We start from the raw sequence: 21,820 nt of genomic DNA, 5'->3' as shown, positions 1-21,820 counted from the left end.
TATTATTAATCATAAATATTATTAATGCAGTTCAGGAGGAGAAGCTCTTGTCAGTGGCTGGCTTTTTAACTGCTTCTGAAGAAAACTGCCCTGCCAAGAACCAAAATTTAAAAATTAATCTATGCATAGTTTTGGTCCATTACACGCCACACACCAGCATGTAAGGAGGACACACTAACGGGTATGTGTGTGTCTCAGTTTGTAAAGTAACACAAGCTATCACAAACCAAAGTCCAGGGCTTACTTAAAGATCTCTGCATACCCCCCATTTTTCTGGTGCCTCTGCATCCCTACTTCTCAAGCTAATATCTCCTTTTCCCTCTGTATCCATTTCCCCATTCCATAGATTTATCTGAATTTACCAACTCTCACTTATTTCTCCCTTCTTTCACCACCCTATAAGTCTATCAATATCCAATTTTATCCCCTTTCCCTCTCTGCACCAGTACATATTTTTCTGTACCCTTAGCTGTTACTGGTTTCCCCCCTCCCATTTCTTTATCCTCTATTTTTGTTCCATTTTGGTCTCCCTCTGCCCCATCCATCCTTATTCCTCACCAAATTCAGTGGAAACAGCCCACTCCTTGCCTCTTAGCTCCCAGGAATGGAATGTGCATTATACTGTGGCTGCCTGCACCGGGCTAGAAACACTGGCATGAATCTATTCTGTGCCTCTGAAGCCAGAGAAATAATCCAGATCTTCTCCCATCCCCACTTCCACCTTTCATGGTTTTTGGGCAGGCCTTAGATGGTTCCACAAATATGCTGGAAAGGGCCATAAACATTTATTTATTACTAATAATTGTTTGAAGTTGTTAGCCACATCACAACTGTTCTTGGGAAGCTATTGCAACCTGTTGCCAAGTGTCCAAACTGGAGGTGTAGATCATATCCCTCAGAGTCTTGAAGGAACAGCCGTCACTGCATGTACCTCCAGAAAGGCCACTCTTGAGCAGCAAGTCTACAAATGTATTAAGTAGGGCAAATCTAGCTATTGACAAGATTTGCCTTATTTTTCCTGAGAGGCTGAAAATGAGGTCAAGATTCTGCAGAGATGGGTAAGAATCCATATCCTTGCGTTAGACCACCTAGTAAAAATGCATTGGATCAACTTGTCTGCATATGAAATTGTACCCTTTTTAAAAAAGAAAAATGGCACAGCAGTTATTTCAGTATATATAATATTTAAAAAATCAATACAGCAATCCCGCAATTTACAGGGGTTACATTCCAGGAATTGCACCTAAAGCTAAAGCACATTGAGTTCAATGGCAGGTGGGACTGCCAAAGTCTTTTTTCCCAGATGCCTGCCCCTTCTCTCTCTCTCTCTCTCTCTCTATATATATATATATATTGCCAAGTGCGTAAAGCTGAATGCACACAGTTAAATGTGCATAAATCGCAGGCCTACTGCATTACAAATAATCCAGGTAGCAGTTATCTTTTTAAAAGTTCTGTAATACTGGCAAGAGGTCAAACAAAAGAGAAGTGGGTTGTTTATATTATGTTTTGTCCTTTCCAGTCTCCTAACCCCCCCCCCCCCGCCCCTCCACCCCATGAACACTTTTGCCCTTTGATTCAATAGCTGGTTGCACTACACTCAGAATATGCGAACAAGGATATCCTGGCAGGACAAAAACCTTAGTGATGGCTATTGGGTTTATTAAGCCTATAAGTATGAAGATCTATTATGATAATTAAGACATTTAAAATAAAGAGAATGGCTTCTCACACCACAGACTTCTACAGCAATTCCCTCAGAATGTGTTTCACCTCTCAGTGCAGAAAATATCTTATTGGATTGCTCTTACAATATGAAATCACTTCATTCAATCATTCTTGAGGAGATGCTATACTTTATATGTCATGAGATCAGGAATTCACTTTATTATCTGAAACACAGTACCTAAACAAAAGAGAGAGATTGCCACTTAAAATGAAACACCCTGGTGAAATATCCTCTATAGCTGTGAAATAGGTTGGTGGCAAAAGGAGTAACATCTAGAAAAAGGTAAAGCTGGTAGTTGTGAGAAAACAGCTGGTGTCACCAAAGCACTGAGGTGGAAGGGATGGGGGAAAGAATTTGAGGCTACTCTAGTGCCAAAATCAGACAGTGAGAATGGGTGGAGACATAGCGGGTTCTGATGATTCCAGGAATGGTTGCAGATGAGCAAGTTTGGGAGGGAGCTTGAAATTTGCTGGCTCTGAAATTGTTGAAGCACCAGAGAATGAGTAAAGGAAGTTCAGAAGAGCCAATATCATTTGGGAGTGAGTTGGGGATACGAATATAGGTATTTATCAAGCAGTTACAGTGCTTAAGTAGACTGGTAATTACTGTTGCATAAGAAATCTTCAAAATGCATTTTATCCTATTTTAATATCACCCAGCTTCCTTTATTCAGAAAGGAAAACTGTGCTGTCTGATAAGTCATTCGGTTCACAATAATTCTATGTAACGATTACAAAACTCCATCCAAACAGGGTAATTCAAGCAATCCTTCAGAAGCACAATGTCAATGCAAACCATATAAAGCATTAGGTGCCTAGGACTCTCCCAAGAGCACTCCAGTTTTGAATGTACACATTGCTTTATTTAATGGGCTCAATACAGAGCAGTAGTGGGGACAGAACAAGTGACAGTCAGGATGCTGCTTACAATAAATACATCAGAGGTGTGTGTGTGTTTTAAATTTCACTGAAACTCAAAAGTATGTTTTACAGTTAAAAAAGCACACATCATCACTCATAAAATAGCATTCAGCATACAAGACGGCAGACGCCTTTGAATATGAAGCATTTCATCAGGGCAACAGCAATATCTGTTTTGAAGCAAGGTATATTACAGTTTTTAAAATGCTCTTGTGCAGGCACCTTTCAATTAAAAGTAATAGCCAAGCCACCATCTCTTATTTTGAATAACTGCCCCAAACATGTCAGAACAGCCAACTATGTGAAATGCTCTGGGACTTGCTTTGGCAGCTACCACTACAATTTCTTCTTAACCTAAGGTTGGTAATTATTTCCTTTCATCTGGCAGAGGGGGAAAAATGAAACAGAAAACAACTACTTTTAGATCGTGTTCAGACACGTACATTATTCCCTTTTACCTATGGCTGAACCATTGTGCCCCAAACTTTTCGACATGTTGTTTTGTCTCCCTTCCCCACCCCCACCCCACCCCAAGCCCCCTCCTCACAAATATCAAGTTAAACGGTTTTGGCAGCTTCAATAGATGAATAGACCTAATACATGGTACTACGAGACATAAATCTGGGGAAAGACATGCTGGCAATTGTTATGCCCTGCTGCCATTCTGTGTTGTTCCAAATGGTAATTGACACGCCCAGTAATTTAACAGTACCAGACAGTCCTCTCTGCCCCATCTCTAGTAAAACACTTGCCTCTCTGTTCTTTAATCTGATTGGCATTATAGGGGTGTACATGAAGCTCACTATTGATAAGAAACAGTTATCCCTCTAATGCTCCATATGAAAACATCTCTAGATTATAGTTTCATGCACTGAATATAATGGGGAGTGGAATATGTTGCAAAACTCTTCCTATAATGCCACACAGCTTTAATACATTTTTTTCTCTGGTCCTCTCCCGGTTTTCTGCAGGGCTTCCCTCAGTTTCCATAGCTCTGCTTTGAGTCATGTACCAAAATGCTACAGTACTGAACTGAATGACGTCTGAATCATAACCTGGCACAAAATACGTTTGAAAGAGAGGGGGTAAGGCAAGCCCTTGCCTTGCTCGACAGGGATAGGTCAGACCAACAGTCATTAGAAGGGCCATCAAAAGTAGCCTTCAAGGGGAGGAATCTGACTAGACTCTGATCCTGTGTAATGCCATGCTCAAAGCATGCAGCACAGCTACTGCTTCTTCTCTCTCTGCAGCAAGGCGGCAGGAACGGGCTTTTTCCTTTTTGCTGTTCCAGAGATGGTCCAGTGACCTTTGGCTGTTCAGAGAGCTGGGCAAGAAGCGATCTGTTGCAGCGGGCTTCCGAGGCATTCCATGCATTCCTGCACTATCTAAAAGCTCCAGGAACAAACAACGTGTCCCCCTCCCACACACAGGCACACACCTGCCTTCTCATTCGCCCAGAGCGCCAGCAGCTTCCGTCCACACACCACCACCGTCTGTCGCACTCCTCAAACATGCAGCCAAAACCAAGCAGTCACTGCTGCCGCTGCCCCCTCCCTCTCTCTCCCTACAGGCTGACTGCAGAGGGACAGTAGTTGGGGGTCCCCTACTGAGGAAACCCAGGGCAAAGGGAAAGAGAGAGAAAGAGAAAGCACGAGAGCCACAGACATTTTCTGGCTTCGCTACTCGAGCCTGGTTGCATGTGGCTCTAACAAGCAGACGGGAGAAAATACAAGATGGGGGCGAGGTCGAGTGAGGGGAGACTGCAGGTTAAGAGGGAAGGATTTAGAGGGCCAGGAAGAGAAAGGGGGTTGGAAGCAGCTGGTTAACCAGGGAAACAAGAGGAAGGGGATAGGACGTTGTTGTCCCTCCCCGCTTGTAAAGACAGGCTGAAGAAGCAGGAAGAAATTTATACCAAGAGAACATGGGGAATTCCGGCAAAGATGAGGGAATAGGCAGGGAATTGTAAGGGTTTAAAGGACATGCAAAAGGCAGGGGAGGATTGAAGGGGCTTATACTCTGGCAGACAAGGGCGTGGGGTTTTACTGGGGCTCAGTGAATGAAAAAGTACAGGGGAGGGGGGGAAATACTGAAAAGCAGTATTACTTGTAAAATAGAGTATAAAAAGCTTTATAGGAACCAGAGGACGTTCACTCTGAGAAGAGGCCAGAACTAAAAAGGGAAGCTATTTAAGGAAATGATCATCTATTAATGAGGGAAATGCAAAGGTTTAGAAAGCAAGAAATGAGGTTAAGAAAAGGGAATAAGAATGTACTGAGAGTGTTTTTAGGGGATATTTTGCGATACTGGAGGGGAAAAACATTCTCAGGGCAAAGGGGTAAAACTGAGATTAAGCAAAAGACACTTGATGGGGATAGGTATTTGAGGGGGTAGATATTAATGTGGAACCATACAGGAAGGTAGATTCATGGGAAGCCTAATTATGCAAGGAAGGGCAAAGGAGATCAGTAATAAAGAGGAAGGAATTTCCATAAGGGAAGTTGTTAACATGAGAAAGCAAGGTATTTAGGTGGAGTCGGTTGAGGAGGAAGGGAAACTGATGGGGAGAAAGAAAAGGAGACTCTGGGGACAGGAGGAGGGAAGAGTAATCGAAAGACTCATGTTTTAGGATGGAACCACAAGCAGGGCAGAGGTGTTCAGAGAGAAAGGATGAGAACCAACGGGAAAGGTTACTTAGAGGGTAAATGAGTGGATCTTTGGAGGAGGCTATGAAGGAAAGGAGAAAAACTGAGCAGCAGCGATGTTTTTAAGGACATTAAAGGGGCTGAATAAGCAAGGAAGGGATAGGCAGTTTAAGCAGAGCCAAACAAAGCAGAGGAAACACATTTTTACCAAGGGAGGGACTAATTATGGAGCTTGGCAAATCTGGTGTGTGTGAGAGAGGGGGTGCTGGGGGGGGGAATAAAAAACAAAAACAAGAAGCAGATCTTCGTAAAGGGGACAGAGTAAGATGGGGAGGCGAGCAGGAGGCCAAAAAAAAAAAAAAAAAAGCAGAGCAAAAACCATTTTCGAGCAGGAGATCTGAGCTCAGGCAGGCTGGAGAGGAAGCAGGTAAGCCAGGGAAGAGGCGAAGGAGGGAGAGTTTTGAAAGAAGCTTAAGAAGAACAAGGGGAAGGTGGCTGGGGGAAAGGTCCGGGGGAGTGGAGATTTCCTTCCTCGCTCCCTTCATCCAACCCAGGAAGATCCCCCCCCCAACACAGGTTGCTCCTTTCTGTGCCCCTCTTTTCCTGCACCCGCCGCAGCGCTGGGTGCTGAGCTGCCTTGCCTCCCTCCCTCCTTCCCTCGGAGACAGAGCGGCTGAGATACCTCCACTCACCGCGTTCAGACGGAGCGGGCTGGGCTGGGAGGGGGGCGCCCCGCCGGCGCTGAGTCTCGGCTTGCGCGGAGGGGCCGCAGCCACCCCGCCGGGAAGGGCCCCTACCCCGGGGTGTCCATGATCGTGCTGCTAATGTGCCACCGCCGAGCAGCACAGAGGAGTCCTCCTCCTCCTCCTCTTCCTCCTCCTCCTCCTCCCTCCTCGCAGGCTCTCTGCTCCCGCTTCTTCCCGCCCCTTCGCTTCTCCTCCTCCCTTCTCGGAGCTAGACGTCAACAAGGCGCCCTGCCCTGCGCCTCGCCCCGATTGGAGTAGCGAGCCTCGGGAGGGGTCGCCATTGGCCGCCGGCTCGCGTCAAACTGGCCAATGGAAGGGAGGCCTGAGGTTGCTAAGGTTACTGATGCTGTGAGGAGACCCGGCGGAGTGGAAGAAGGGGAGGCTGCGGTTCCTTCAGGCCAGGCGGGCGTTTTGCGGGGGGGGGGGGCGGCCGCAGGGTGTGTATAACTGTTGGGACTTCCCGGGGTGGTGGTCGTGGAAGTGGAATTATTATGTGGTACCAGGAAGGATAGCCGTGATAAAAATAAAATAAAAACTGGATGAGGAAGGAGTAAACGCGCAGGCGGATCCTGTGGCCACTGGTGACTGTGGGGATCGCCCTCAAGACGCAGCGCATGATCATAGGATGGCAACCCTTGCGCTGTTCTTTCTGCGCGGGCGCGCAAGCACACGCACGTGTGGGCTCCTCATTTCCCGCCAGAAAAGGCTCCACCTTTTAAGTGTGTGTGTGTGTTTTTTTTTTAAAAAGAACGATTGTTAGAACTGTAGGGACCCCAAAGGTCATCTAGGGCAACCCCTTGCAATGCATGCAGGATGAGTGGGGGGAAGGGGATGGGGGACAAAGAAGGTGGTAATTAAATTTCATTTTCTGGACTTTCCCCATAACGTGACCTTTGCATGGCTGCTTTGTAATCTGAATGGAGGGGGTGCTTGCTTCGGACACTGAACTTCTAATCAGGTGTGTCACATTGGGTACTCTTTTTCAATCTTGTGGTAAAATGGTGGATTTCCCATCCCAAACTCAGGCTTCTCCATTTATATTTCTGAGTGAAGCAGAGGTTCTTCTCTATGGCTATGGAACTAAAGGGTGGGTAGCTATTCCAGAGGAGATAATACAAAGAATGTTATGTAGAATTCCCACATCATATTGTGCCTATTGCTTGAGACAGTTCCTATTGTATTTCCTGTTCCTGATTAATTGCTGTCTTCATTTTATTTTTGGAGGGGTTGTGGTGGAGGTTTTGGGAATGCCATTAAATAATGTTAATGTTAATGTATTCATACAGTAGGGGTTAAACCACAGAGCCTAGGACTTGCTGATCAGAAGGTCAGCGGTTCGAATCCCTGTGATGGGGTGAGCTCCTGTTGCTCGGTCCCTGCTCCTGCCAACCTAGCAGTTCGAAAGCACGTCAAAGTGCAAGTAGATAAATAGGTACCGCTCCGGCAGGAAGGTAAATAGGTACCGCTCCATGTGCTGCTCTGGTTTGCCAGAAGCGGCTTAGTAATGCTGACCACATGACCAGGAAGCTGTCTGTGGACAAATGCCGGCTCCCTCGGCCTATAGAGTGAGATGAGTGCGCAACCCCAGAGTCAGTCACGACTGGACCGAATGGTCAGGGGTCCCTTTACCTATTCATACAGTGGAGGAAATGCTGTTTTTACAGTTACCGTCTTCTCCTCATGTCTAAAGCTAATAAGTGAGTAGGGTGTAGAACCAATATTGGTGGCGCAGAATATTCCATGGTGGAGAAACCACCGCCTTTATAGTTGTGGTGACAGTGGGGCAGGGTGGCAGGGTTTTTTTTCATTTTCCTTCTCCTTGACTCCAGTGGGAGGGGAATTACGACACTCCACCACAACTGACATAGCTTCTGTTCCCTTTGAGGCCATGTTGACCGAACAGGGGAGCCTAGGATAACACTAGCAGCTTCATACCCAGTGTTTCTTGAGAATTCCAAGAAACCAAAAAATCAGTGCAGTTTTGAAAGCTTCAGTCTGCCATCTTGATTCAAAATGACATCCATTTGTATAAAAACATAGACTAAAATCTGCTCCTTGAACTCAAGAACCATCGTGTAAAACTTAGTTATCTATCTTAAGAAATGTCTAAATGTATCGTGAACAAACAACTTCCCAAAATATTTAGTAGTTGTTATAGAGCAGTTATTATTCTCATATAACATCCTCTTTGTTTTTAAATCATATGATTGCCTCCAGACTGCAGCAATGCTGATTCTTTCTTGATTGTCTAAATACAAAATGCCAGTGTACTGCTTTCTTTCAATCCTCTTGATGATTCTTCCCTTCAATCCTATTGAGATACTAGCTGTTGCTAGTTGTGATTGAGGTACAGCTATGCTATACTAAATAGAACCACATCCATTGTGAGATTAAACATTAAACATTCACAAGCTTTAAAAACGGAAATGCAGGAGACAAGAAAGAGCCTTCAGCAATGTGCAATAGGGAGGAGAGCTTGTGTCAGAATAGGGTGTGTTACAAGTATACAATAATGTCCCACTTCTCATTTCTGGAATGTTGGAGGCCACGCTGTGTGTTTATGGCACAGGGTTTTAACTTGGCACTTATGCCTTTCTCCTGCAGTAATGTAATTGTTATGCACTAACCACTCCAGGCTGGAAGAATCCCAGGCACCTGCTTGCCTAAATATTTGATAAAAGTGCCTTAAGAACTTCAGATTTGTGTTGCAGCTGTGATCAGCGCTGATACTGAAAAGTTGGAAGAGAGTAAGATGCCATTGTAAGAAACTGCCAATGAGTAGGGTTGCCATATTTCATGACACCTCAAAAGTTGTTGAGCTTTTTTTTTTTTTTTTTTTAGACAAAGTTGATGAACAATTTTTCGATCCAGAACAAACCACCACCTTCCAGATAGTCTCCCCGGACATCACTTCTGCCTTTGAAATCCCATTCCAGGTGTATGGCAGCCCTAAATAATGGTGTAGTCCTGTACTTGAGATCTGGGGTTGTGTGATTTGGTGAAAATCCTTCCACACTGGAGGATGACCAAACCACTGCCGCCATGATAGATCTGCTGACTGAATACCACAGGAACACTGGTTGAACATGCTGCTGGTGGAGCCAATCCACCATTGAAGACATTGGCAGAATGGCTGATCTGGAGTAGAGTCATGGGCACAGGACAGGAGAATGCTTATGCCATATTCTATAATCCTTCAGTCCACGACCTCACTCAAAAATCCCCATTGACTTCAGCATGTCCTGGCTCATCCTCTTATCTGGTTGGCAAAATATATATTTTTCCCCCTTTCCTCGGTGGCCCTTGAACCTTTTTCCCAGGAGTGCTCTGTGTGCTTTCTGGAGGCATCCTATCCTAGGAGCTATGTGGTTGCTGAACTGCAGGGTTCCCCCCCCTTCCCCTTTGCATTTTGTACTCCAAAACAGTGGTTGTGAGTACTACAAGGGGATTCAAGCTGCAACCTGTAGGGATCCCTGGAGCCTAGCTTTGCCAATGTTGCCTGTGCTGATGGGTTGGGTTTGCTTTGGTATTGTTCTGTATGTTGTGGTGGGATGTGTGTGTGTGCTGGGAGCATGTCCCAGAGGTGAGTTCATTGCATCCCTCTGCATGTGGGCATGATTGTTAGACACTGGTGGTGTTTCCAGTGATGATGGATGCCTGCTGGTCTTCTTTAAAAAAACATTTTTGTATTTTATGTGTGTTCCTCTCCATGCCTGTGCTAATCATGTATAAGAATGTGGTCATCGTTTTGCAGGCGTAGAGGCATATATACCACCCCGGGCGTAATGGAAGTGTAGGACTGCTCTGTAATTTTCCTTAGGAGACATTCCAAATGGCTACTTTAACACTAAACACAGCTTGTGAAACTTTTCTCTCACAGTTTCTGAGGGCAAGAACAGAACAAAAAAAAAATCAGTTCCTGGATTGCTGACAGTCTTTAAGATTACATACCACAAGACCATCTAGGAGCAAAATGGAATTTGATAACGTAGAAGCTCTGTGAAGCTTCACTTTCTGTGGCACATCCATTTCCAAGAGTTTCTGAAATATTGTGCTGTAGGTGATTAAGAAAAAAGAACTATTATTGGGGTTTGTTTAGAGATGCAATATACAAAAAGCATGGATTGGCTTCCTGTTCTCAGAATAAGGAGCTTGGCTTTATAGCTGATTAATGTTCTAGTATAAGTGTGATAACTTTAGAAAAGTTTCACATGGTTATCACTTTTCCCATTCATAACTATTGTAGGCGACTCAGACTTCTGCATTGAAATTTTTATAGTGGACTCTGCGTCTAATACCCAGCCCTAAACATATTATATGGAACTAAGTCCTATTGAAATAAATTGGGCTAGCTTGCAATTAATGATTTTAGGATAAGAGTGTTAATGTGATAGGATTCCTCCCTTCCCGACTCCCCTGGGTCTCCATCCTCAATTTTGTTGGTTGGCTATAATTTCATTTAGTGCTGCTGATGTTACATCGTAAACTTCCAGCTAAAGACCTTCAGGCCTAATTACAGCTTTAATGTGTAACCACTTCTGGATTGAGTCCAATTTTTGTATAATACACTATTGTGCTCATGCCCTGGGCTGATACTATTGCACACAAATAAAAGCTTGTTACATGATTAGAAACATCTTCTTTTGGGTGTGAAGCTAAGCTAACTTTTATGTAAAAGTATGAATATAATAACCAAGGCAGCATACAGTCACTTGTAAAGATCCTATGCCAGTTTGCAGTGGGCAGTTATCTGTCAGCATATTGCAGAATATTCCATAGTTGTTTCAACAAAGCTTATGGAAAGTTCAAAAATGTTTAAACTTCTAAATTAAATTGTAACAGATATTTCTTTTGAAGGCGCCTTGAATACTGTAAGTGGAATGAACATACAGTATTTCCTCATGGAAGTAAGTTTGTTTTAAATCAGTGAAAATTCTGTTTAAATGTGTGTTAGGTGTTCATAATTTTGCAGTTTGATTTAAAAATAAGAACAGAATGATTTTGGGTTGGTGGGTTGTGATAAAATGGCTGCTTCTTCACTGTATCTGAGCAAATAAAGAGTAAGATTTGGACTGTAATTTATATTTGATGCAACAGTTTCTTGCTCCAAATGTTCAGCATGTTCAACAGATGGACATTTCTCAACCCTTGTAATTTTTCTGTGGTGGTCAGTGATGTAGGTTTCCTGAAAATTTTTGAACTGGGGTAATTTGCATAGTATAATTTTCAGTTTGCATCAGAAATTTTTCTAGTGCCCAAGAGACTGATCTAATTTAGCATGCTTACTTTACTTGCTTAGTACTGTATTTGCAGTTGGCATCCATTCACTGTTACTAATGAACTTATGGGTAGGAAAATTTTTCACAGGGGAGAAAAGGCACTAGGGGGAAAGTTCTGATTTGGAAGATGTTCTGCCCCACAAATAAAAACAAATAAACAAGGCAATAGATGTGGTTGGTTTTATTGTTGCTGCTTTATTTAAGTACTCATAGGCTTTGTTCAGACTTATTTATTATTTACTTATTTTAAAATATTTATATACTTATGTGTATCCAGAATTTCATAGCAGTCACAAATTAAAACGGCATAAAAAAACCGAACAATAAAATGAATACAATCAGCAGAATTAAAACTAAGCAGCTGTGAAATCCTGGGACCTTAGAGTGAAGAATGGATAATAATAATAATAATAATAATAATAATAATAATAATAATAATAATGGCATCCACATGGGTACACAGTGGAAAGTGTGTTATGTGAGCAAGATAACCTGTGCATCCTGGCGTAGTAGCCTTACCTTCATACATTTTCCATTACAAATATTTGAATTCTGATGTGCATAGGTGCTATATGACATGTAGCTCTCACATCTGTGGGAGTGGGTGCATAACTGAGGCAGCAGGTTTTTCCAGCATCATTATAAAATTCTGTTCCATCATCAAATCAGTATGTTACATTTGCAAGAGAAAATCTGTTCTCTGGTCATACTTCAGGAAATTATGATGATATCTAAACTTGATATCTAAACACAGGAATCGTTGGCTTGATGAAAATCCATTCAGTATTCCTGAAGTTGTGAGGCTTCATAGTTCCCAGTTTAGTCAGTCATTTAATTTAAGAGCAAGTTACTCAGCACATGCTAATTGTCAGACTGACACTTCCCAGATGGAAGCTGCTTCCCAAAAGGGAAAAAAAGGCTGTCGCCAGAGTTAGAAGACAGCTGCAGTGGAAGGCAGTAAGTGGGAAGGGAGAGATGCTATACGTGTTGCTTGCATGGGATGTGCTAGTGCATGTGTACATTTTTATGAGAGAGGAGCTGCCACAATTTCACTTGGAATTGTAGACTTTGGTATGGCTCGCTTTCTCTAATGATCTGCTGCTCATCTCTTTGAGATCTCTGCTGTGGTCTTTTGATTTGAAGCCTGTGATAACATTTGATTGCATTCTGGGGTTGTTATACGCAACTTTGTCTCAGCTTTAGTATTCTCTCACAGGGCAACATGTTGGGGTAACAGTAATGGACTATATTGTATGCCTAGTACACTTCCTGATCCATAGAGACAATCTAATAATATAGGTATAATATAGGTATAACAATAAAAACAGCCTGCTCTGCAGGATGGATGTAAACTGATTTCTGAGATAACCAGTTTAAAAAAACCACATGTATATTAAAGTGAAATATAAAACTTCTTTTTTAGAGCTCTAATGAAGTTAACATTTTTTTGTGCACACACCCAAGTTCCTATTATTACGTTATTATTATTATTATTAAGTTATTATTAACTCCATCTAAGAGGAGTTGAGGCTTACTAACTTACACTGACTAATGCACCAAGAAGCATAGAAATTGGCCTTTAAGGTGTCCACTATAACTTCCACATCATGTACGCAGCAAATGAATGTCCTCTGTCTTGTACAGTGGTACCTCGGGTTAAGTACTTAATTCGTTCCGGAGGTCCGTACTTAACCTGAAACTGTTTTTAACCTGAAGCACCACTTTAGCTAATGGGGCCTCCTGCTGCCGCTGTGCCGCCGGAGCACGATTTCTGTTCTCATCCTGAAGCAAAGTTCTTAACCTGATGCACTATTTCTGGGTTAGCGGAGTCTGTAACCTGAAGCGTATGTAACCTGAGGTACCACTGTAAAAGTGTTCTGGGAACAAAAAGTTGATTGTTGCTTTTGATCTGAGCTTGCTGACACTATGAGAGGGGCAGTGAGAGACACACTTCACATATAATGTTCTGTGCCCTCTCCGCTGAAGACTTTAGGTGTAAATATGTGTGAAATAAACCATATTTCTTAAAGACACTAGTTTCCTCCACACCTCAATTTCCCCAACAGAAACAGAACCCTGGGCGAGCACCTGGAACCCCCTACAATCTTGCTGCCACTCGGCAGAGATTCGGGGTGACGTGCAACCTTCATTGCACTATCTTTAAGGCAGGGGTGAGAAGTCTGCAGTTCCCGACTTTGCTGAATCCCAACTCTCGTTACTCCTGACCATTGGCCATTCTGGCTGGGGCTGATAGAAGCTGGAGCCCAGCTACATCTGTGAGGCCACAGGTTCCTCCTCCCTGCTTTAAGGGGCCTGTAATGAAACCTCGGCTACTTGCCTGAGGTGATTGAGTCCTGCTGGGTGTGTCTCATTTGTTGTATGTCTCTGTATACCTACGCTGGAGGGGAAGGAAATGTTTATGAGCTGCTCTGCCTTGCTACGAGATGTCTGTATTTTGTGTGTGTTAGCTTATTTCTAATAAAAGGGAAGCTATTCATGAACAAACTTGCCTCTGCCAAGTGTTCACCTGAGAACTGAATCTATTGGGGTATGGAAGCCTGAGTACCCCACCCCTGGAACCCACAGGCAACTGCACGTATAATTGTACAGGATATATTGCTCAAGTTGGGGCTGCCTCAACTATCTACTATCCTTCCTGCCTTGCAGTGATTGCTTTGAATGAGATAAGAGCCCCCCCCCCCGGTTTGTTTTCGATATGCTCCAGCACCCCCCTTTCTGTGAGAAATTCCATGGAATTCCTCAACTTATTTTTGAGCAGATATGTATAGGATTCCACTTCTAGCCTTAATAATGCTCTTCAACAACTCTGACGAAACAGAATTAAGGCTGACAGGTCTATAATTTCCTGGATCTAGTTTTTTTAACTTGAAGTTACGTTGGCTGCCTGCCAATCGCTCAGTACTAAAGAGGCTGTTTTTGGTGATGTTGCATATTTTAGTTTAAAGATCAACAGTTTCACAATGCAGGGTTCCAGCTGCACCCAAAGGTGGGTGTATTTATGGAGGTGGCAGGAATCAAACTCTTAATTCTCATCTCAGATCCAAGAAAAGTAATTCCTACTTAACATTATTGCCAGCTTCAATCAGCAGCAGGAGATAAGCATTATAACAATCACAGTCCACAGCAACCCTTTCTGATGGCAATTAGTGTGCCTACCAAGCAGCCTACCTGCCTGTTAATGCTGTGCCTCAAAGGTACACTGAGAATATTAATAGAATACTAAGGAGGTGAGCCATATAAGAAAGGAGCTGAAAATCTAGGGATCCTTGGAGATACAAATCTGTATACACCATGCATACAGAAAGAACGTTGCAATGTAAACTTTGTTTCCTCTAGTCCAGGGTTTGGCAGACTTAAGGTTTGCTTTGGTTTTTTACTAGGACCCCAAGATCCACTGACCAGAATCACGTGCAAAATATCCCCTTAGAATTAAAGAATTCTGAGCTAAATAAGTCTGAGTGCCAGAACTGAACTGGGCTCACATTTCTTCCATACAAAAATTCACTCTTGGTTACCCACCCCTGCACCCAGGCACCACTACTACTGGTTTTCTTCTTCATTTCAACAGAATAATTGTGTATGTGTAAAGAATTTATTTTGTTGCTAAAAAACTTGGAGTCAGTCATCACCCAGAGAGATCTACCAATAGAGCCTGATCTGCTTTGAAATCAGTTGAAATCAGTGGTTGTTTTTACACTAGGACCTTTTAGCACTGCTGAGACAGTGTTTTTCTGTAATCAGCCAGAAGTAGAATTAAAATGATGAGTCCATGCAGCACTTAATAGTGTTTGTTACATGACGACAGAGCCTTCTATAATGTTTACTTATGAGGAAGTCCTTTTCAGCAAAGGTTCCCTGCAAAGCTGCTTTCTTGTGGACTTCTGTCACTAATTGGTTTGTTTAGACATTGCATAGCATTAGTGATGAATGATCCCTTAGTCGGTTCCTACCCCAATCCCCCCCCCCCTTTTAAAAAACAGCGAAGTAGTAGTATTTATCAGTAAAAGGAAAAAAGAACCAGTAACTAAAGCACCAGCTCCTATAGTTTGGATAATTGGAAATAAGTGTTTCTTGCATAGAGTTACACTTTTAGTTTGCTATTTTGTGTTAGTTTGTTATGGCACCCAAAACTATGGTTAGTGCTTTCTGTTCAAACCAGAATTGGAACACTGCAAACCAGTGTTCAAGAAGGGAGATGAGTGTGCAGAAGCCCACAAGTCATTCTGATCTTCCAAACCACAGTTTCATGGATTGCCTAAGGACCAAACTAGATGACGTGTAGATGTTCTCCACAGGTCTGTTTCTTTAAAAAAGAATTAAATAGCAGCACAGTAGGAAACTGATTAGAACCTTGGTGCATGGGGAAGGATTAGCTATTTCTCCCACATCATGGTCCTGATGAAAAAATTGCCCCTCAAACAACTATTTGCCTTGGGGATGAAGCTGGCATTGGTAACAATGGTAGTTTTCCTCTTGTGACAAATAGCAGCTTGGAAATTGGGACCATGGTACAGGGAAAATGTTTAGCCCCCGACCCCACCCCTTTTCACATGCCCCATTCCCAATCAGGTTTGCCCCCTGCCCCCCTCACACTGCTATTATTTGTTTAAAACATATATGAAATGTGTTCACACATTAATTGTATCTTCTAGTTTGGCCTGGAACGGAGCCATAAAGTGGATTTCACTGTTGCAAAGAGACAGGGAGAGCATCTCTGCCTGCCTCCGATCAAATCCAGCACTATAGAAGAACCTCTTTTGAAAAGTAAACCACTTGAGCTTCCAAAATATCTACTATATGCACAATCAGGACTGAGTTAAACTATGCCAAGTACTAATTTCCCTCTAGTTGCAAACTGTTGCTAATTAAGCGCCACTGCAGAATCAAGGTAGTCTTGTTCTGAAGGGCTCTGTGTGATAATGTTCCTATTCCCAATTATGCTCTTTTAATTTTCTCTTCTCCATCTTAACATCTCCTAAATGTATCCTCGGCTCATCTCTCCCTCTCCTTCCTATACAGGCATATTTGTGCTGAAGAAATAATATATTTGGGGAAGGCTTTTAGTACTAAATGTACGGAAAAATAAATGATACAAAATATAATATTGTGACTATGACACAAATATATATAAATAATCCTGTGTCTAGATAAAACTGTTTCCTAGCAATGTATTGCATAGATGCTTCAGTAGTATTTTGTGTTAATTTAGATTCATGTCTTCTTTGTGTTTCATAATGGAACTATGCTGCTCGCTCTCTTAATATTGAAGGCACTGGCTTTACTGCACTGAATGGCAAAATGGTTGTAATTCTTTTTCCTCTCTGCAGAATGATGTCTCTGAATAGTAGGCTGAATGTTTAGATCAGTTCCCCCTCAAATCGCTCTTCCTGATTTAGACTTCACCCATATCTCCCTGAAAATAATACAACATCCAATATGCTTCTTTGCTTCTCTATATATTTAACAAAAATACAAAACCACTTCCTTCCTGCTCCACTGCTCAGTCTAGTAAAGTATTTTCATAACAATCACAGGATAAAAACATCCTGTTTGTATGCACTCTTTTATATGCTTGGCTATATGTATGTAAAATGTGCATCTTCCAACTATTCTATTAATGGCCGCCAATCTTGCATAAAGTAAACGTGGGCAGGTGCACCTGGTTCTGCTCCACTGAGTTTTAGGAAGAATTGAATTATTATTATTTTTTACTTGTCAAAACCCCAAAGTTTATCACAGTGGAGTAGCGTCTGTACATCGGGGTTGGTGAAACCAGCTTCTGCCAGGGACACAGACCCAGGATGCACGCAAAAATCACCTGTCACACTATGGAGTGTCTGGTGTATGTGTGTGGCGATGCACCACCACTGTCACAGAAAGATAAAAAAAGGGAGAAGACCCCATTATCTTTCTCTGTGTATTGGTTTTGGCTGCACAGGAGATTATGGATCTACAGGAGATCACTATGGGAAAACCTGTTTCCACTGCTGGCTGCATAGATGTTGGTCCTACAGACTTAGATGGAATTTATTTATGCTGAGAATCTTAGCCAAAGCACTTAGGGCCAAAATGAGAGTCTGCAACAGATAATAGAATTTAACAGATGATGTTAGCAGAATATAATATTGGCACTGGGTAATAGTCTTGCTGCTGCTAGATAAACATCTTGGCATTGCTTTCCATTTATCAAAAACAAATTCTGAGGCACAGTCAAGGGACTCTTTTGTCATGCAAGAAGCATTGCACTTTTACAGCAGGCTTCTGTTACAGTGACTTTATTTCTTATACATTTAGTGACTGATGTAGATTTAATCATTTTATCTGATGGATGCCAATGCAGAAGAGTGATAGTTGTTCACCCTACCATTATTGGAAAGTGCCTCCTCTCTGCAGTAGGGAACAAGGAAAGTTATGTTTTGAATCAGTCAGCTGAAGGTCAGGTTACATATATTGGGGGGGGGGGGAAACAAGTCAAAACTTGGTTTGCTTTCTTTTGAAAAGGCAGTTAAAATTTCAGTGGTGTAAAGAGTGTGAGAAAGATCCACATGTGGGTGATCAGCATTATAGGTGTCACTGGGATCAGTGCTTTTGCTTTCTGACTAGGAAGTGGAGCTAACAGGTTGGCCAAACTGAATTCTATTGGTGGAGAAAGTTGTGAAAATTACCACTGTAAAAATTCAAGATCTTGGCAAAAAGCCATTTATGTTTACTTGATGAGTCTTGCTGTTGAGCTTCTCCTTTGCACCAAGACTACACCTGTTGTGACCCCCCACTCCCACCCCAAACCGAATGAAAGGCACCAAATTACATTATGGCAAGCTTACAGAGTTTCAGCACACTTCTTGTACAGCAGGATGTCATTCCTGTCCCTTCCTGTCTGGAATTGCAAAAAAAAAAAAAAAAAAAGCATCTGACAGGACACAATACATGATTGGTGGTCAGAGTTTTGGCACAGATTTCAATCACACTTCACAAAGTGCATAGGATGGTAACTGTACCGTCCCTTGGCCAAAGAAGTAGTGAAAGCTTCTTGTGTTGCTCCAGCAACTGATAGTTGGGAACTTATGCTCTGTTTTGGGAGTATGTTACAAGGTGTGATCAATTCCCTGAAGGTTGACTTCATGGTTGGTCCATCTGATTAAGAGCAAGGATCAAGCACCCTGCTTCCAGCTCGGAGGTTGTTTATTGATTGCCTCTTCCTCTCTCCTCTCTGATGATACATATATAATACCAAAGAAAAGACATTCTAGTCCTATGCCATTTATGTTTGGTGGGGGTTGCTTCCAAGTAATGGTGCACTGTATTGCAGCCTGAAATTTAAAATCCTTCTCCTCTCTTTTTCTGAATTAAGCCCTTTGAAAAGGACAAGCTTACTGTCTGCTGCTGTCTAACTCTGAAATGCATGCATTTGGTCAGCAGAAATGGTTTGTATAGGGGTTTTATAAAAAAGACAAAACCCCAGCTGAATTGCTTGATTCAAGTTAGCTTGGCAGACATGGGTGACTTCAGTTCCTGCTTTCGCATACTCCCTTTCAAACCTTTCCTCTTATCAATGGACATTTAGACTTTTTTATTTTTTGGAGGGGGTGTTTCAAAGTTCATTGCACCAAATGTTACTTATTTCAAATGTTCTCCTTTTTGCTAAAGGAACCATACGAGGATTTGCTGGAGAAACCTTGTGAGAACCCCCAATTTCATGATAATGTGCTATTATTTCATAAAAGAGATGAACTAATTCTTATTCATACTATCAGAAAGAATTCCATAAATATTAAGTTGGTTGGATTTAAATGCTGACTGGATGTCATAATTCCACATTGTGTTAGATTCTATTGAATTCAAAAGTAAACAGATGAGTAGAGACCAAAGGGCAGCTTCCGATATTTGAAGGCTATAAATGTCAGATGCAGTGTCTAGATTCAGGACATAAGAGCCTAAAAATACTTCTGTTAGATCAGTCCAAAGGCCAATCTAGTCCAACATTCTGTTTGCACAGTGGACAAGCTGAAGTCTATGGGAAACCCACAAGCAGAATATGAGTGTAAGAACCTGTTCCCACGCAATGGTCCTCAGAACTGCTTCTGCTCCTGGAGATAATCTTGCAGTTATGAATATGACTAGTGGCTATGGAAAGCCTTATCCTCCACAAGGACTTCTATGATAAATGTTTTGACACTGGAGTATGTATCTGAGCTTCAGCAGAAGTGTACAGTGGTACCTCGGGTTATGAACTTAATTCGTTCTGGAGGTCCGTTCTTAACTCGAAACCGTTCTTAACCTGAGGCGCACTTTTGCTAATGGGGCCTCCTGCTGCCAGCGCGTGATTTCCGTTCACATTATGGGGCAAAGTTTGCAACTCGGAGCAACAACTTCCGGATTAGCAGAGTTTGTAACCCAAAGCATTTGTAACCCGAGGTACCACTGTATAATGGTTCTGGACCTAAAGCTGGCCTTGTGTAGGTGGTCCAATAGATAGAAGTACATTTTTGCAGCTTATGAGTGATATATTGCTTTGGTCCTTGCTCACAGCATCCTGTGCTCATACAGTACTATTATCTTTTAAATTAACATAACAAGAGCACTGCATCTATATATTTACATTTCCATTCTTTTAATGGGTAGACCAATTAACAGACCCTTAAACCAGAACAAAAGGAACAGACGACATTGGATGTCTTAAGTGTAATGCAGAAATGTTAAGCAACAGACCTTTTAATTAATCGTCTAAACTAGTAAGAACACTAGTGGGCTTTGTTTCTTTTGAATTTTGTATAGATGACCAACTAATATGATATTTAGTCTTTGAAGGATTAAAAATAAGCATAGCAGTGTTGCCATTTAATTATATAGCAAAGTTATACTCTATTTTAATAGCTAGCATGAACCTATATTTAGTAAGAACCTAAGCAAATGCTACCAATTAAAAAAAATCAAAAGAAAATAGAGCTTTTTGACACAGCCTCATATTCAAGGATTTAATAATGGTTTTCTGCTTAAATGAAATGAGAGACAATGCAGTGGTCCACAGATGGCGAAGACTGATGAATGTATGTAACTACGAAGCAGTGCTTATGTTCCTGTTCTTATGTGCTATGTCTAGATCATAGTTATCCCTCATTTGGTATGGTGATTTACAGCACAGTCTCTCCAGTTGACCCTGATAGGCATACAAACTCAAATGGGAAGAGATGTTTCCTGAGACAGTGAGATCTACTCCATTAAGTCTAATGAATTGAATTGGGCCCAGACATCTACAGTACTTGTAGCCAGTTAAGATGATGCTTGTTGAGTGGTATATGGTCCTGATGGTATCACCCTGGGGTTGCTGGTATGGTGCTTCTTGGTTGCTTCTTGGCATCCTTGAGCACTTATCTTCATGATATTCAACCACTACACACTACTTCCTTTCTCATGAGGTGGTGAGAGTGAGAACCGTCTCCCCTTTTGGAGTTGAAAGAGCAACTGCCTATTACCTCCTTCAGATCTATGAGATTCTCAAGGCATGATCGATACCCAACTGAGCTGCCACTCTGAGCCTTGTAAATCATGTAGAGGTGAAAGAGGAAGTGAGAAGAGAGATTCTCTGGAGAGAATTGAGGGGGGAGAAAAATGAAGTGGTTTGTGACAGGAAGAATGGAGAGTCTGAAAGAGAGGGGAGGGTTGCATGTACACACACATCTTGGATCCAGTAAAACATATCCTCTGGAAATTTCTTCATTTTCCCATGCACACCATCAAATCACAGATCACATCTGTCTCCATTGACTTGACTGTCGAATCTGGTGTTTTCAGCCCTGCCATGGTACAAAAACACGGATTTGTATGAATTTTCATAATTTCTGCTGTGGATTCTCACATCCCAATCACGTCACAGTTCATCTCTTTGTCCACATAGATGCTCTGCAATTTGTTGGTAGTTTTGTTATCCTTTTTATGGCCATCCTGTGCCCGTGAGGATTCATGCCTTCGATAAATGTTTTTGTGGTGTTTGCATGCATGGGATCTTTGATTTTTTTGCGTAGTCTGCCAAAGTAAGCTTTATTTTGATATTGTTGTTATGGGGGGGATTTAGAATCGTGCAACTTCAAGAGAATTCATTTTAATCTACTGGATCTGACTTTTACTCAGGCCCTATGAAAAAGTTACTGCTCACCATGCAACATCAAATGCCTGTGGGTAAACAATAGGGTGAAGATGTGGGGCTGACCTACTAAGTAGTTGGTCAAGTGGTCTAATAATGGCCATACAGTATTATGTAGATCAGATTCATAGTAGCAGTGGCTTGCAACTTTAACAGATTCACAGTATTAAATAAATGTGATATTAGGATTAGTATCACCCCTCCTTTACAAATTACACTTTTAATATTATACATGCTTTTCATTTTCTGTTAAGTATAATAAGCTATCAAATTAAACATTATATTAAAGGATATTTAAAACTACTTGCCTTCTATTCCCAACCCCAGTTTAATTCCTGTTTA

At 42.0% G+C, this 21,820-nt stretch overlaps 2 protein-coding genes across 9 annotated transcripts in view; one reads left to right on the top strand and one right to left on the bottom strand.

The window, feature by feature from the left end:
- PKP4 (plakophilin 4) overlaps positions 1-6,209 on the bottom strand; it is a 100,380-nt gene extending 94,171 nt beyond the window's left edge. For 4 of the 8 annotated variants that reach the window (XM_028746329.2, XM_028746387.2, XM_028746337.2 and 1 more), the window contains exon 1: positions 5,984-6,208. The gene's annotated coding sequence lies outside the window, so the exon portion shown is untranslated. Of the gene's footprint in view, positions 1-5,973 lie in introns of all 8 variants that reach the window. The other 4 variants (XM_028746354.2, XM_028746365.2, XM_028746376.2 and 1 more) reach the window with 2 other exon arrangements.
- A 2,676-nt stretch (positions 6,210-8,885) lies between these two features.
- Positions 8,886-21,820, top strand: part of CCDC148 (coiled-coil domain containing 148) — a 98,627-nt gene continuing 85,692 nt past the window's right edge. The window contains exon 1 of the mRNA XM_077936382.1: positions 8,886-10,944. The gene's annotated coding sequence lies outside the window, so the exon portion shown is untranslated. The remainder of the gene's footprint in view (positions 10,945-21,820) is intronic.

The sequence above is a fragment of the Podarcis muralis genome, chromosome 1, assembly GCF_964188315.1.
Source record: "Podarcis muralis chromosome 1, rPodMur119.hap1.1, whole genome shotgun sequence".
Taxonomy (NCBI): domain Eukaryota; kingdom Metazoa; phylum Chordata; class Lepidosauria; order Squamata; family Lacertidae; genus Podarcis; species Podarcis muralis.
This window is presented reverse-complemented; position numbering and strand designations above follow the sequence as displayed.